At 36.8% G+C, this 13,169-nt stretch overlaps 1 long non-coding RNA gene across 1 annotated transcript in view; it reads left to right on the top strand.

Annotated features, from left to right (window-relative positions):
- LOC107310164 overlaps window positions 1–11,804 on the top strand; it is a 31,672-nt gene extending 19,868 nt beyond the window's left edge. The window contains exon 3 of the long non-coding RNA XR_001553498.2: window positions 9,620–11,804. This is a non-coding gene — a long non-coding RNA (uncharacterized LOC107310164). The remainder of the gene's footprint in view (window positions 1–9,619) is intronic.
- The last annotated feature ends 1,365 nt before the right edge of the window (window positions 11,805–13,169 follow it).

The raw sequence follows: 13,169 nt of genomic DNA, 5'->3' as shown, positions 1-13,169 counted from the left end.
AGGGTTTGTCAGAGCTAATCTTCCAATTGTTGAAATAAATTATGGTTGGTTTGTTTTTTTAATCTAATTAAGTCCAAAAAAAGAAAAACACTTGGCAGAAAGGACTACTAGTTTATTGTACAAAATGCCAGAGCTTTAGGAATGTGGAAATATGTCTATTTATTTAATCAAGGAGCTGAACTTGATTCTGAGGTATTGCTCTGAGCCCTGTGGGAAGGCTGGTAGCAGGTGTAAGCTAGCAGAGCAATGCTGAATTTTTCCTTCAGCTTCAATACATTAATCACCTAAACATTTTACCCAAGGAGCTTCTTACTGATAGGCTATACCACCTCTGTGTTCAGAGTGGGAGTAGAAAAGACTCAAGATCTGGATTGTCCATGAATAATGTGACTGCAAACAGACAAATAAGTCTGGTTGGTTTCAGAAGTGCAGTGGGAATTAAGACTTGCAGCCTACTTGGCACTAGGTGGCCTCTTTCATTAGCATGAGTGCTGTTCCTCAGGGAACACCTGGTTTACTGCAATTGAGCTGTACAGCATTTATTAGCAGCATTATTTAGTTGTGGCTTGAATCATTATGCTCTATAATGATCCACATTAATCTATTTATGTGTTTTTCTATTCCATTTATCCTCTGGTTGTCAACCATTATAATCACACTATCACATTTTTCCTTTTTATCACTGATGATGTTTGAAGGGACTTCCATTAAGATAAACACTTCAGTCAGTCTGCCTGGAGTTTTCATATATTTTCTCATGCATTACCGTGGAGCTGTTAGGATAAACAGATTTTTCATTCTGGCTTGCAGGAAGAGGTTTTACTACATGGACTGAGGAAAAAAAATCTCTAAAATAGAAGCAAAAGTAGTTCACAAGCTGGAATTAAAGCTTCTGGTGAAAAATACCACCAATTTAATCAGTGCATTTGCTGGAGCAACCTGGGATAATGTCTGCCTTCATAAGTTGATTGTGATCAAGTCCTCGTCGTTTTCAGTTTTTCAAACTGGTTGGCATTTATAGAACCAAAATTATGTATCAACTGCCTTCCATATTCCAACAGATTATTTTGGTTTTATTCTGTGTTGGCAGTGCTCCTTGCCTAGTGTTATTAGCAGATACCACTGACCTTTAATCACTTAGTACACATTTTTGTGCAAAGATTCTGATGATAGTACTAAGATCCCATCAAACTCCTATTCCTCAAAAATTCTGGCGAAGAATTCTCTTCATGCAGATACCTCTTCTTTCAGCTGTCTCTTCCACCCTACAAAATAATTCCATTTTCTTCACCAGTCAATCCATGCCTTTTCTGATTCTTCATGTAAAGTGTGGATTTTCCTTCAGAAAATAAATGCAAGAAACATTTAACATTGAAAAGAAAAATAGTTTTCTAATTGTGGCTCCTGTTCTTTCTACTAAGTTGCCATATCTTGCTGTAAACTGAAAATGCAAATGATCCTTTGCAAAAGCTTAAATCAGAGAAGGCTTTCAACTTTCTCTGCATATTTATTTTCATTGATAATTTATCTGGAAGATTACGAGTTGGTAAATGTTCTCTGAAAAACTAAGATATTAAATACTGGGGAATTTGAATGACAATATTGATAATTTCTAACAGACAAAAAATAACTCGATAAACAGTGTATTCAATAGAATACTAATTAGTTTTAAACTACAGTTGGTGAAGCAGCTTGCTTGATGAGAGACAAACTTTTCAGCAGTTATGATGGGAAAATTCATCTGTTCACTGAAGAGCTGCCCTCTCAATATCTGAGATACTAAACTTATACTTGGGCAAATCAGTGTTAAAATATTGAAGTTAAAGGATATATGAATTAGTCAGAGTAAATGCAAAGAAAATAGTTTTCAAGCAGAACTGTGTGGGAGATATGGATGTACATGAGACAGAGTAGACAGATATTGCAGTTTTTCATTCCTGGATGAAATAATACATCCAAATATTTTATCCTGTTTTCATCTTTATGCTTCCTACTGTAGGAGACTTTAGAAGCACTGTCTACAATGTGGCAATCTGTAACATCTTTTGCTTTTACTGAGCAAAGTTGAAAAGGCATGAAAAAAATCTGTGATGCTATTTAATATTTGTTGGAAAATGTACCAGAATGAAGATTTAATGTTTTCCCACATGTCTGCTTTGATATGTAAATTCATTTCCAGAGGAATTAAGTTTCAATAAAGAATATGTAGTAAGGTTGGCTACAGAAATTCACAGGAGAGAAAATAATACTAAATACATAGTAGGATAAAAATTTGAGTTTTGAATGGAAAATGTGTCAGTTTCTCTCCAATTCTGTGACAACAGAGCTCTCTAGATACTTTCCTAGTAGTCAGCTTTCTTTTTTTTCTTGATGAATAAACTTCTGTAAGGTTTTGAGTTGCTGAAGATTCAATTGCAGTAACATCTTAGTTCAGCTGTAATTATTAAACTATTAAAGCAACATTACTATGCTGAAACCACCTCTTTTTCTGACAATCTGAATCTCTCAGTTGCATACATAATGTTTCTTGTCATTTAGATCTGTGCCAAAGCTATAAAGACCCTATTGTAAGTGGGTATATGTCAGTCTTGAACTTAAAAATCAAGCCTTCTTTTCAGAGTGCAGTGCAGGTAAATGCCTCTGCTGAGGAGTTGTGTTAAAGATATTTGAATAAAGGTTAGATAACAGCATCTGAGAAGTGTGAAGGGGGAAGAAGTGCTTTTTCCTCTCCTACCTAATGGTCTTTATAAATACAAAAATAATGGATGGGAACATTTTTTTTTTCTTGGGCAACCACTGAGCCCTCCAGCTTGAAATCTATTACTAGGAGAAGTGTTCTGCAAGATGGAAAGTTCAGTTGGAAAGTGTGACATCAGTATCGTCATATTAGATTGTATCTAATTGTTTGCTTCCTTGAGTAATAGAAGTAAAGTTATTGGGATATCTGCTTGTGAAGACTAATTACCTCTGTTGTGTTCTGCAGCCTTGGGAGCGTGATTGTTCCTTAGGTACTAGCTAGAAATGATTTGTCTGGAAATTCAGTTTAACTTTGGCCTACAGTTCAGAAAAACAAACAATACAAACAATGACAATAATAAAACAACAATATTTAAGTTCAATAATGATCAAGTTTTGGTTTTGAGAATTTCTCAATAGCTACCTTATTAGATGGAAGTGTGATTTTTGTGCTGCAGAAAATACACTGCTTGTGTGTAATTTCAGCCTTTGGGCTTACTGCTTTCTTGATTCAAATACCATCATCCCAGATAAATTAAATTTATTGCTATGAGAAGCTTTCCTCAGGAAACAGGGACAAAAATAATATACGGTGCCCTCATACCTTTTAGAAACATTCTAAATTCCAGCTTCCTCTGTGTGATGACTCAAGCCTTACAGCACTTTACAAATGAAGAATGCCAACAGGTTCAGCACCATGATGATTTCAAGGGGATTCTGTTCCAGTGCCTGACCAGCCTCTGAGTGAGGAGCCTTTTCCTCATATACTATTTGAACTTCTGCTGATGCAGCTTTAAGCTACTCCCTTGCATCCTGTAACAAATACTCAGCACCTCTGTCTTCACTTCCTCATGCAAGAAAGTTGTAGACAGCAATGGGTCACCCTTCAGTGTTCTCTTCTGAAATCGGAATGAGCCTTGTGTCCTCACGCTCTTATCTTAAATCCTGCCCTCTAGTTGTTTCACTACCTTTGTAGGACACATTCTAATGCTTGCATGTCATTCTAATATTTTTGCTGCCCAAAACGTTATGCCATATGTGGAGTGGGGCTACACCAATACTGAGTACCTCAAAGTTAACTTCTTTTGTGTTAAAAATTCTTAATCTGGTGTCCCAATCTATTACTATAGATAATAGTGCTACAACACTTCAATATTTGTTGGAAAAGATTCCTGAATTTAAGCTAAACTGTAAAACAGGAGCATTTTGCTAATGTTCATTCACATGTGGAAGGCCATAAGCTTTGACATAGAAACTGGGACTGCACAGACACTTCTGCAACCTCCTGAGAGACCACAAGCGGTGCAGGTTTGACACTGCTTGGCTAATTAAATCATTGGGCCAAGGACACTTCAGTCTGACAATACACTGGTGATGCTGCAAGAGAACTTCGTACAGCTTCTAAAGAATATCTATACACTGCATCTACAAGGAGGGTAGCAATGAGATAAACTGAGGCAAGTTTGGAAATCTGTATCTAAAGAATGTAGAAACACTCCTTAATTAAAATTACAGCAAGACAGTGCATGTTACGGCAGATCAGACCTGCCTGTGGCTAGGTGGGTCCTACTTGTATACAGTGGCTGTTTGTCAAGGACTCTGAATATCAAGCTGTTTACTTAGGATTTCCTAGATGGGCACAGCAGCTCTTTTTTACTCAGTTCTTAAACCTCTTACTCTCTGGTTGGTAGAGTTGCATTCAACTACAACAATGTAAAAGGTGTGCTGACTTGGTCTCAAAATGAGAAATTCTAATTTTCATTATTTAAATGAATTTCCTTAACTTTTCTGCATGAAAAGTGAATTTTGTGAAGGAAGATTTGGTTCAGTAATTACAGTCAGTTGAAGTTGGTGGAAATTCTGGTGAAGAAAATTTTAAAAAGCAGCTCAAAAGTTACAGAAGAAATCTAAACTAAAACTGCTGGAAAACCACTTAGGTCAGATGCAACTTGACCAGAGATGGACAAGGTCAGACCTGGCAGCCTCCTGGCACATGCAGAGTGGAATCCAGGACAGAAGCCATGACACCACATAGCAGGTCAGTGAAGAATAGCTCATGGATGAGCAGAGAGCAGGAAACAGCTGCTTTGCAAAAGTTGTACAAGTCTTGAAAGACTTGGAGATTATATTTGAAGCTTTGACTCTGAATGTGATTTTGACTACATAGCCATAGTACAACAGCATGCTTATTAAGGTTTATTGTCTGGAGAGCTCAAAATCTGTAAAAGGATTTTTTAAAAGGACAGTATCAACAAAAAGATTGGTATGGTGGATAAAAGAAAACAGATGCCTGTATAAATAAACACAAACTGCAACTAATATATATTACATTTATTAGGGAAAATCAGGGGAAGGTGCACCTCTCCCATGAAGGCAGGCTGAAGAAGCTTGGTTTGTTCAGCTTGGAGAAGACTGAGGGGAGTCCTCATTATGGCAATCCAATATTTAAAGGGAGATTATAAACAGGAGGGAAATCAATTATTTACGCAGGCAGATAGTGATAGTACAAAGGAGACTGGTTTGAACTAAAGGAAGGGAGGCTTAGATTACATGTTAGGGGCAAGTTTTTAACTGAGAGGGTAGTGAGATATCAGCACAGGCTGCCCAGAGAGGTTGTGGGTGCCCCATCCCTGAAAGTGTTTAAGGCCAGGTTGGATGGGGCCCTTGGAAATCTGATCTAGCACTTGATCTAGTGATTACAAACCCTGCCTGTGGCAGAAGGTTGGAACCTGATGATCCTTGAGATCCATTCTAAACTGATAAACATATAATGTCTTAACTCCAGTGCCTAAAATGATATCATTTCATGTTGCGTTCTCTTTTATGGTAAGTAAAGTTTTGTATATGAGATTAATCTTTCCATATGAACTAAAACAGCTTTTGAGGGTATTAGAAGTGTACACAGTGTGATTGAGATCCACCCCTCACTCAGCTGAGGTGCTACAAATGGACTGAGCCTCTTTTCTGAATCTATTCTGTGGTAATGGGTTAAAAGGTTCTCTGCAGGGTAGGAAGAAAACACAGGAGAATTTTTGTTGGCTGTGAGCTGAATGAGGTAGACCCATTTCTCTTTCTCAAGGCTTTTTAATTCATGATATGCTCTTTTGCTTTGATACAAATCTCTCAACACTGCTTGAACAATGAAGAAGAATCAAATAGATGCACCTGTTGAGAAGGATGGGGTGGTGTGCTGTTGCCGTGCAACCTTCAGAAAGAGCATTATGATAATTGGCCTCTCTCTTTGGACGTGCTGATCTGGGCTTGGAATGCAGAGGTTAGAAACAGGCTTTGAAAACAGATGCGTGATAACAATACGCAGTGATTAGCAAGTAACTTTATCGAAGTTGGCTGGAATGTTTTGGGGAAATTCTGTGCATGTCCTAGCTGTACTTTGGAAAGTTATAAAAATTATTTGCTGCTCATGGCACCAGCTTTGTTTTCTCTATTCAAAGAGGAAAAAAAAAACAAAAAAAAAAAACAACAAGGGATGATGGGAAGTCTGGAAACTGAAATACTTTCATTAGTTCACAGGAAAAAAAAATAAAAGGCTCTATTTTGTTGTCTGTGTGTCTGAGAGCCAGTGAAATTCAGTATATTTGTTTCCCTTTGTTGATGAGAGTCTACCAGAGAAATATCTTGTGGGGTTTGATAATCAATACTTTAAATGTAATAGTTTATATATAATGCATTGGTCTGTGTTTATTTATAAATGTCTTTGAAAACATATGCATAAACAGCTTCATACATCTATGATTTATTATCCATAAAAAAAGATAACACTTGAAAATAAACACAGACTTAGCAAAGTAATTTTTTTTAACCTAAATCGGTGGCAGATGAATTTTAGCTTGTGATGATATAAAATATAACAACATGACTTTGATCCCTTGTAGCCAGTGTGTTGTTGCAAAGATTTAATGTTGTTAGGTATCTTGCTTGGATGCTTTTCCATTTCAGGTTGGGCTGAGGGAACTCTGAGTCCCTGTGCATTGCAGTGAAGTTGGACTAAATGAACTTTAAGGGTCCCTTATGACTGAAATGATACTATGATTCGAATTCTAACTCTGTCTTTTTTGAAAAGCCAATTTTGCCAGGCCATCCGTTCATATGCAGTTTAAACTGGCAAGTATGAGGAAACTTTTAGAATGATGTAAAGTCAAGTGTTAATTGCTTGTTCCTGCATTTGGTTATTATGTTACATACACTATTCCTGTAAGAAGAAAATTACAAAATGAGAATAGACGGATAATAAAAAAAAGTTTCCATTAGGCATAACAGCTGGAGTATCAGATAATTATTCTGTTGTCATGATTTGCTGCTACTGGTTATTTTACATATAAATTGTTTTGCTCATCCCAAGTTGGCAAGTTTTCTTGGCACGACCAATAAGTAGCATCTAATTCTTTGAGCAAATACTAAGAAATATTTTCCTCTTAAACTGTTTATGAATTACTTGCACTTGGCACCAGAAAACAAACAAACAAAAAAACCCTAAAAAATGCAGACTTCTAAACACACAGAGGTTTTGGGCCCTGGAAATGATCAGAAAGAGGCAGGAACTGATAGACATGACAATACATAGCTAGTAAGGATGATAGAGAAAGCTTCCTTATACAACAGCTGACTGACAGTAATATAATAGAAGTCTTGATGCTCTGACCATAAGCGATGTAGTCAAGCAGAACAAATAACCACAGGAAATTTGAGGGGTCTGTCATAGTAGACTTCAAACCAAGGATAAGAAGTCCTCATGTATCAAAAGAAAGGCTCTTTCTGCTCTTTTTCTGCTCTTTCATTCCTCTCTGTGATAGAGAGCCTACAAGGCTTATCCCTTCTAGGAATGCACTCCATGAACTACGACATGCTTAAATGTCAGATATTTGTCCAGCGAGGTTATGGCTGGGTAATTCTGCACATATTTAAAATCCGAGGAACTTCAGAGTCTGAAAACTCTCAAGGCTAATTTCTATGGAAGCAGAGATCCCTTGGGGTGAGATAGCAGCTGGAAGGAGGCTTCTGGGTCGACTCTGTGTTGAGGGGGAAAGTTAAGTCATTCAATCTCACTTTAAGCACAGTTTTTATTTGAGCTGTCTGCTTGAATGAGGTTATGTAGATAGCAATATAATCAGCTGTAATTGTTCCTTCTGCCCTTTTAAATTAAACTGAAAATAGCAAACCAATTTAGTTTGTAAGTAATTACAATGGATTCTTAATTGCCTCAGCGCAGGTTGCTACTCCAGCGGATGTGCTGATAGTATCAGCAATAATCTGGTGACAGTTCTAAGGGCCCCAGGAGATATCTGACATGACTGGTGGCAGTAGCTGAGTACCCAGCTGACCTCCCCACTGCACTATGCCAGCTGCATGTTGTCCAAGTGCCCTGAGGGCCCATGTCTCATGGCACCATTGAACTACCCACTGGGTTCACTGCTGATCTCCACCATGGCCACAAAAATGATGCAAGGGGTGGAACACCTCCACTGCGAGGACAGGCTGAAAGAGCTGGATGTGTTTAGTCTGGAGAGGAGAAGGCTCTGGGGAGACCTGAGAGCAACATCTAAAAGGGGGCTATAAGAAAGAAGGGGACAGACTCTTTAGCAGGGTCTGCTGTGACAGAACAAGGGGAAATGGTTTCAAATGGAAAGAGGGTATATCTTGACTGGATAGAAGAAAATAGTGAGACAACAGAACAGGTTGACCAAAGATGGTGGATGCCCTGTTCCTGAAGACATTTCAGGTTGGGCTGAAGGGGCTCTTAGTAACCTGATGTAGCTTTAGTTGTCCCTGTTCATTGCAGTGAAGTTGGACTAGATGACCTTTAAGGCTCCCTTATGACTGTAATGATTCTTTGATTCTATGAAAGCTCAATTAGAACGAATGGTGTGTTTTATTTAATGCAATTTTGAATTAGACAATTGTGCAAGAGAGGTGAGATTAAAAGCTGATTGACGTGATTGCCTAGAAATCTTATTCTTCATATGAAGAAATGCATAAGAAATTACTTTTATCATATATCTTTGAATATATAATTGAAATTGAATATATATTTTTTCCTTACTATTTTACTATTGTTATAGGGTGACGGGAATAGAAATTAACGAACACCAATCAAATGAAAAAGAGTGAAATATTTTGTTTCAGGCTGAACATGAAATAAAATAAATGTAAATAAGATTGGAAGTAAAAGGAGGGAAAAGATAAACATTAATTTTGGATATATTTTAGTATCAAGGTTTTTTTTGTTTTGTTTTGGTTGAAGTATATTTCATTGAGCCTTCTATGTATTTAACTTTCCAATTTGAACAAGAATTTCCCCAAATATTTTTGAGTAGCTAATACAGAAAACAGCAATTCTGACTGAATAATAAAAAAAGTGATGTTCTGACTCAGCTTTCTTCCTCTTATATTAAAATGAAAATGAATTTTCAAAAGGGAAAAAGAAAAGCTAGAATAAACTTTATTCAAAAATAGACAACTGCCTGTCATTTGGATGCAAGTTCAAATCCTTAGCCTCTCTTGTTCTCTAACCTTGCATTCTATTCAGAAAATTTCCACTTTTACTGCTGTTATTATTTTAATGGTAGACTTCCACAGTAAGTCTTTTTAGAAATTTCATTTCTTTATGTCTTTGTGTACTCATTTGTCAAATAAGCGTCATTAAAATGAAGCATATGCTTTATTTGAAAACCTAAGTATGCTGGACACATATGGAAAGTCCATTGCCTGTTTTATTGAGCTTATCCTTTCATATGTTCATGCCATATTTCTGAACGCAGCAGGACTACATAAAATATAAGGGCTGAGTAGAGGCTAATATTGAAGGCTATCATTAGTGAAAATGAAATTAATTGGGTTATGCATTATGTGCTGTTGTCTCTTACAGAAACACTGGAATGAAACAGCAGGCTTTCTTGAGAAAGGACGAAATCATGTAAACAAAGCATCAAAAACCTCACCAGGAAGCATTAAACTTCTGAAAACTAGAAAGAAATTAACTGTAATTGCCAGCCTACTGGGGAGGTTATTATCAGAGCCTCTTAAATACTGCCTGTACTTTTGCAAGAAAACACACTTTTTTCCCTTTGGAGATTAAGTCTGCAGAAGTGGCCACCTATGCCTGTGCTTATCTACTTCTGGAGAATTCCTGTAGTCAGGTATTATACAGAGAGATAAACTATAGCATTGATTGCAGTTTAACTCAATATATGATATGTGTAAGCACCAACAACTTGTGGCATGACAGACACAGACCATGGACAACGTGGTGCCGTGCTAAGCCAGGGGCTTGCTGCCTTGTGAGATGCAACTTCTTGTGTAAAGGCTGCTGGATGCAAGTATGCTTCTGCTGCAGCTTAGGGCTGCTGCCACATCACTGTGATAGTGAAGTCCCACATGCTGGACATTCGCACATTCTTTGAGAACTACTACTTCAGTTGTGCCATGTAAACTTGATGCTGTCACTTCCACGCTCTGGCTACAGACTCTCACCTTGTTTTTTAAGCTAATCCAGCTTTCCTCAGACATATTCTAACACTCTGTGAAGTGCTGCTATAATTATCCCAAGTACAGACCGAGATTTCAGTGTTTCAGTTGCTTATGCATACTATCTTTGGCAAAACTTGATGCGCATCCTTAATCTGCTCCCTCCAGAAGGGTTTTGTTTTATATGGTCTTTCAAGAAAGAGTCGAGTACTGAAACACAGCAAGTGATAAACTGCTCTGGGTGTATGCCTAAATAAAATAATGAGCTACATTGGCTCAGATGATGCTAATGGTGGGTACAGATCATTAAATTTACCAATAGTCTGATCATAGCCATATAAAGGTAATTGTCAAAATGCTTTTCTGTTGCATTTCTAAGGCTGCATAAAGGTAATTCTGTAACAATTTCAATTGCACAGAACTGTAGTTTCATTTTGAGATTACATTTTCTTCTCAATTCGTGAAAATTTAAATGAGGTTCCATTCATTTTCCTTTTTCTCTTCTGTAGATTTGAAAACTCATTTCGCCATTGCCAGTTCCTTAATGTTAGTTTTCTCCCCATACATGTGGTGCTGCTATTACACTTGTTCGCAGGTACTTTAACAGATGGATTAAAGCAGGTGGACGAGCTTTCTCTCTTTCTTTCCACCCCCTTAGTCTCTAAATAAGGATAAGTTTCTTGCATGTAGTGAACTCTGTGTACTTTGTATGGGGAAAAGAAATCAAATTCTTTCATAAAATAATTATTTAGCAGGAATTAGTAATTTCTACCTGAAAAAAATTAAGGTTCTAAACATCTGAAATAGAAGTTGACTTGGAAAATTTATAAATCAATATAGGATGTGTTTTTCTTCCACGGAACAATAGAAAACAATTGAAATTTTTAAGAAACACTTCATCAACTTTTAGTATTGCCAGCACATTTCAAAACTTGACACTATATTTATTCCACTTAAAAATACTGCTAACCTAAAGCTGTGCAAAAACCTCATACTTTTGTTGCCCGTAAATTCAGGCATATACCACTGAAGTGCTCCTGTTTCACTCCATAGAGAGAAGTAGTAAAGCCAGCAACATCCTTCATCCAAGGCACTTCAGGCACTAGTGGACAGCTGTGCATGTAAGGTACATTTTCAAATATCTCAGCTGCTTTTTTTCACTGAATGCATCATATTCCAAGCAGAAACAGATGTGACTGATTTTCTGCTCCAGCCAGTCAAAAGCATTTTGTATGGCAAAGCCTGGGATGAAGCTGCAGGAAGCTGAGCATTGTCACATTGCCAGAGGCTGCCTTTTCAACTACTGGGAAAAAAAGCAGCTGGGATGAGCCACTTCCATATCTGCTTAAGGGAAACAGCAGTGTAAGCAAAAAATTTAAGTAGAGGCTAAAGATTGATACAATTGAGTTGGTTTTGTTGTTGTTATTTGCTTGTTTTAGCAAAGTTCTGCAAAAGAAAATGGAAAAAGATGTCATAACAGGTGATAACAAAGGGTTTTGGGAAGGGCCCTGTCTAGAGGGGCTTGAAATGAAACAGACCTTTCTCAGTCCGTGCTCCTTGTGAAGAAAAAAGGCGTTTATTTATTTATTTATTTATTTAAACAATAATAAATAAGGTAACTTAATTGCTTGTGTTTTTTTGTTTTGTTTGTTTTTTGTTGTTGCTGATTTTCTTTTTTGGGGCTGGTGGGTGTCTATTTATTTATTTCTTTATTTGGAGAAATTCAGACGACCTCCAATCTGGCTTAATGAGAGGACTTGAAAGGTGGATAGTAGAGATGAGTTTCACATATAAGTGAACACTCTTCAGAGCAGAACACTTACCCAATAAAAGCTGCCTTTTATTGAAAACTTGAATGTATATACTGTACTACATTGAAAGACTTCAGCTCTGTGGTGTCACTGTGATCTTTCTTTAAAAGTGTATTTAAATTAATGACTGTTAGGGTTTATTTTCTTGTGGTTGCTCATGTTCATTTGCTTGTTTTTACAGCAGATTTGATACTTGAGTATCAGACCCTGCTCTCCTATGGACTACTTGGCTGTTATTAAATCTTATTAACCTACTTGGAAATAAATAAATAATTCAATCTTTCATGAACCAACTTTAAGAGATATTTTTCTGGCCTTGCAACTTCCCTCTGAATTCTCTCCAGCTGGTAAATCTCCTCACACTGTAGTTATAAAGCTGGGCACTACTGTGATACAGTTAGACTGTAGTGATTCTAATACTTTAAAATACCTTCCTGGGCTTGGTTTTTATATATTTCATATATCTTTTATCACTCTCACCTTCATTTACATTTCATTTCAATTTGTCATATTTGCCATTTGTTATGTATAGGTTAGAAGGACTGGTTTTCTTACAGTGCTCGCTTTACATTCATTGTGAACTTAAAATAGTATTCTTTCTCTTGCATGTTTAAAATGTTTTCAGCTAATTCCTCTTTATTGTTCACATTAATATATCTGTACTTCTGGGGCTAGAAGATCTTTAAGGTGTCCTTCAACCCAAACCATTCCATGGCTTTCCTCTTCTTTAGCCTTTTAATGTAGTCTTCCATGGTAAAGGTTTTTCTCCTTTTTTACTTTAATCACCTTGAGTTGTTACGCATCTTTCTAAACTGAAGACCAGCCATGGATTCTGTTTGTAAACATATAAGCAATGGAGTAATTATTTCACAACTACTGATTGTTATTTCTTGTCATAAACATATGCAGGAAAATGCAATAGGAATAATTTGTTAAAAATGCAAAATGCAGGCAGAAAATTAAAGGTTTGATCCACTTGTCTACAAATGTTAATAAAATTTCCAACATGATGCCTGTTCAGAAAACAAAATCTAGGGTTGGTTGTAAGTCATTTTCATCCCCATCATTTTCAGTGACAGAAAAAAAGTCAACAACAGTCCAAATTTGGTTCAGTACATATAATTTCTCTCTCTACTCACA

The sequence above is a fragment of the Coturnix japonica genome, chromosome 2, assembly GCF_001577835.2.
Source record: "Coturnix japonica isolate 7356 chromosome 2, Coturnix japonica 2.1, whole genome shotgun sequence".
Classification (NCBI taxonomy): domain Eukaryota; kingdom Metazoa; phylum Chordata; class Aves; order Galliformes; family Phasianidae; genus Coturnix; species Coturnix japonica.
The sequence above is the reverse complement of the archived record's forward strand: the minus strand, read 5'-3'. Positions and strand labels throughout refer to the sequence as shown.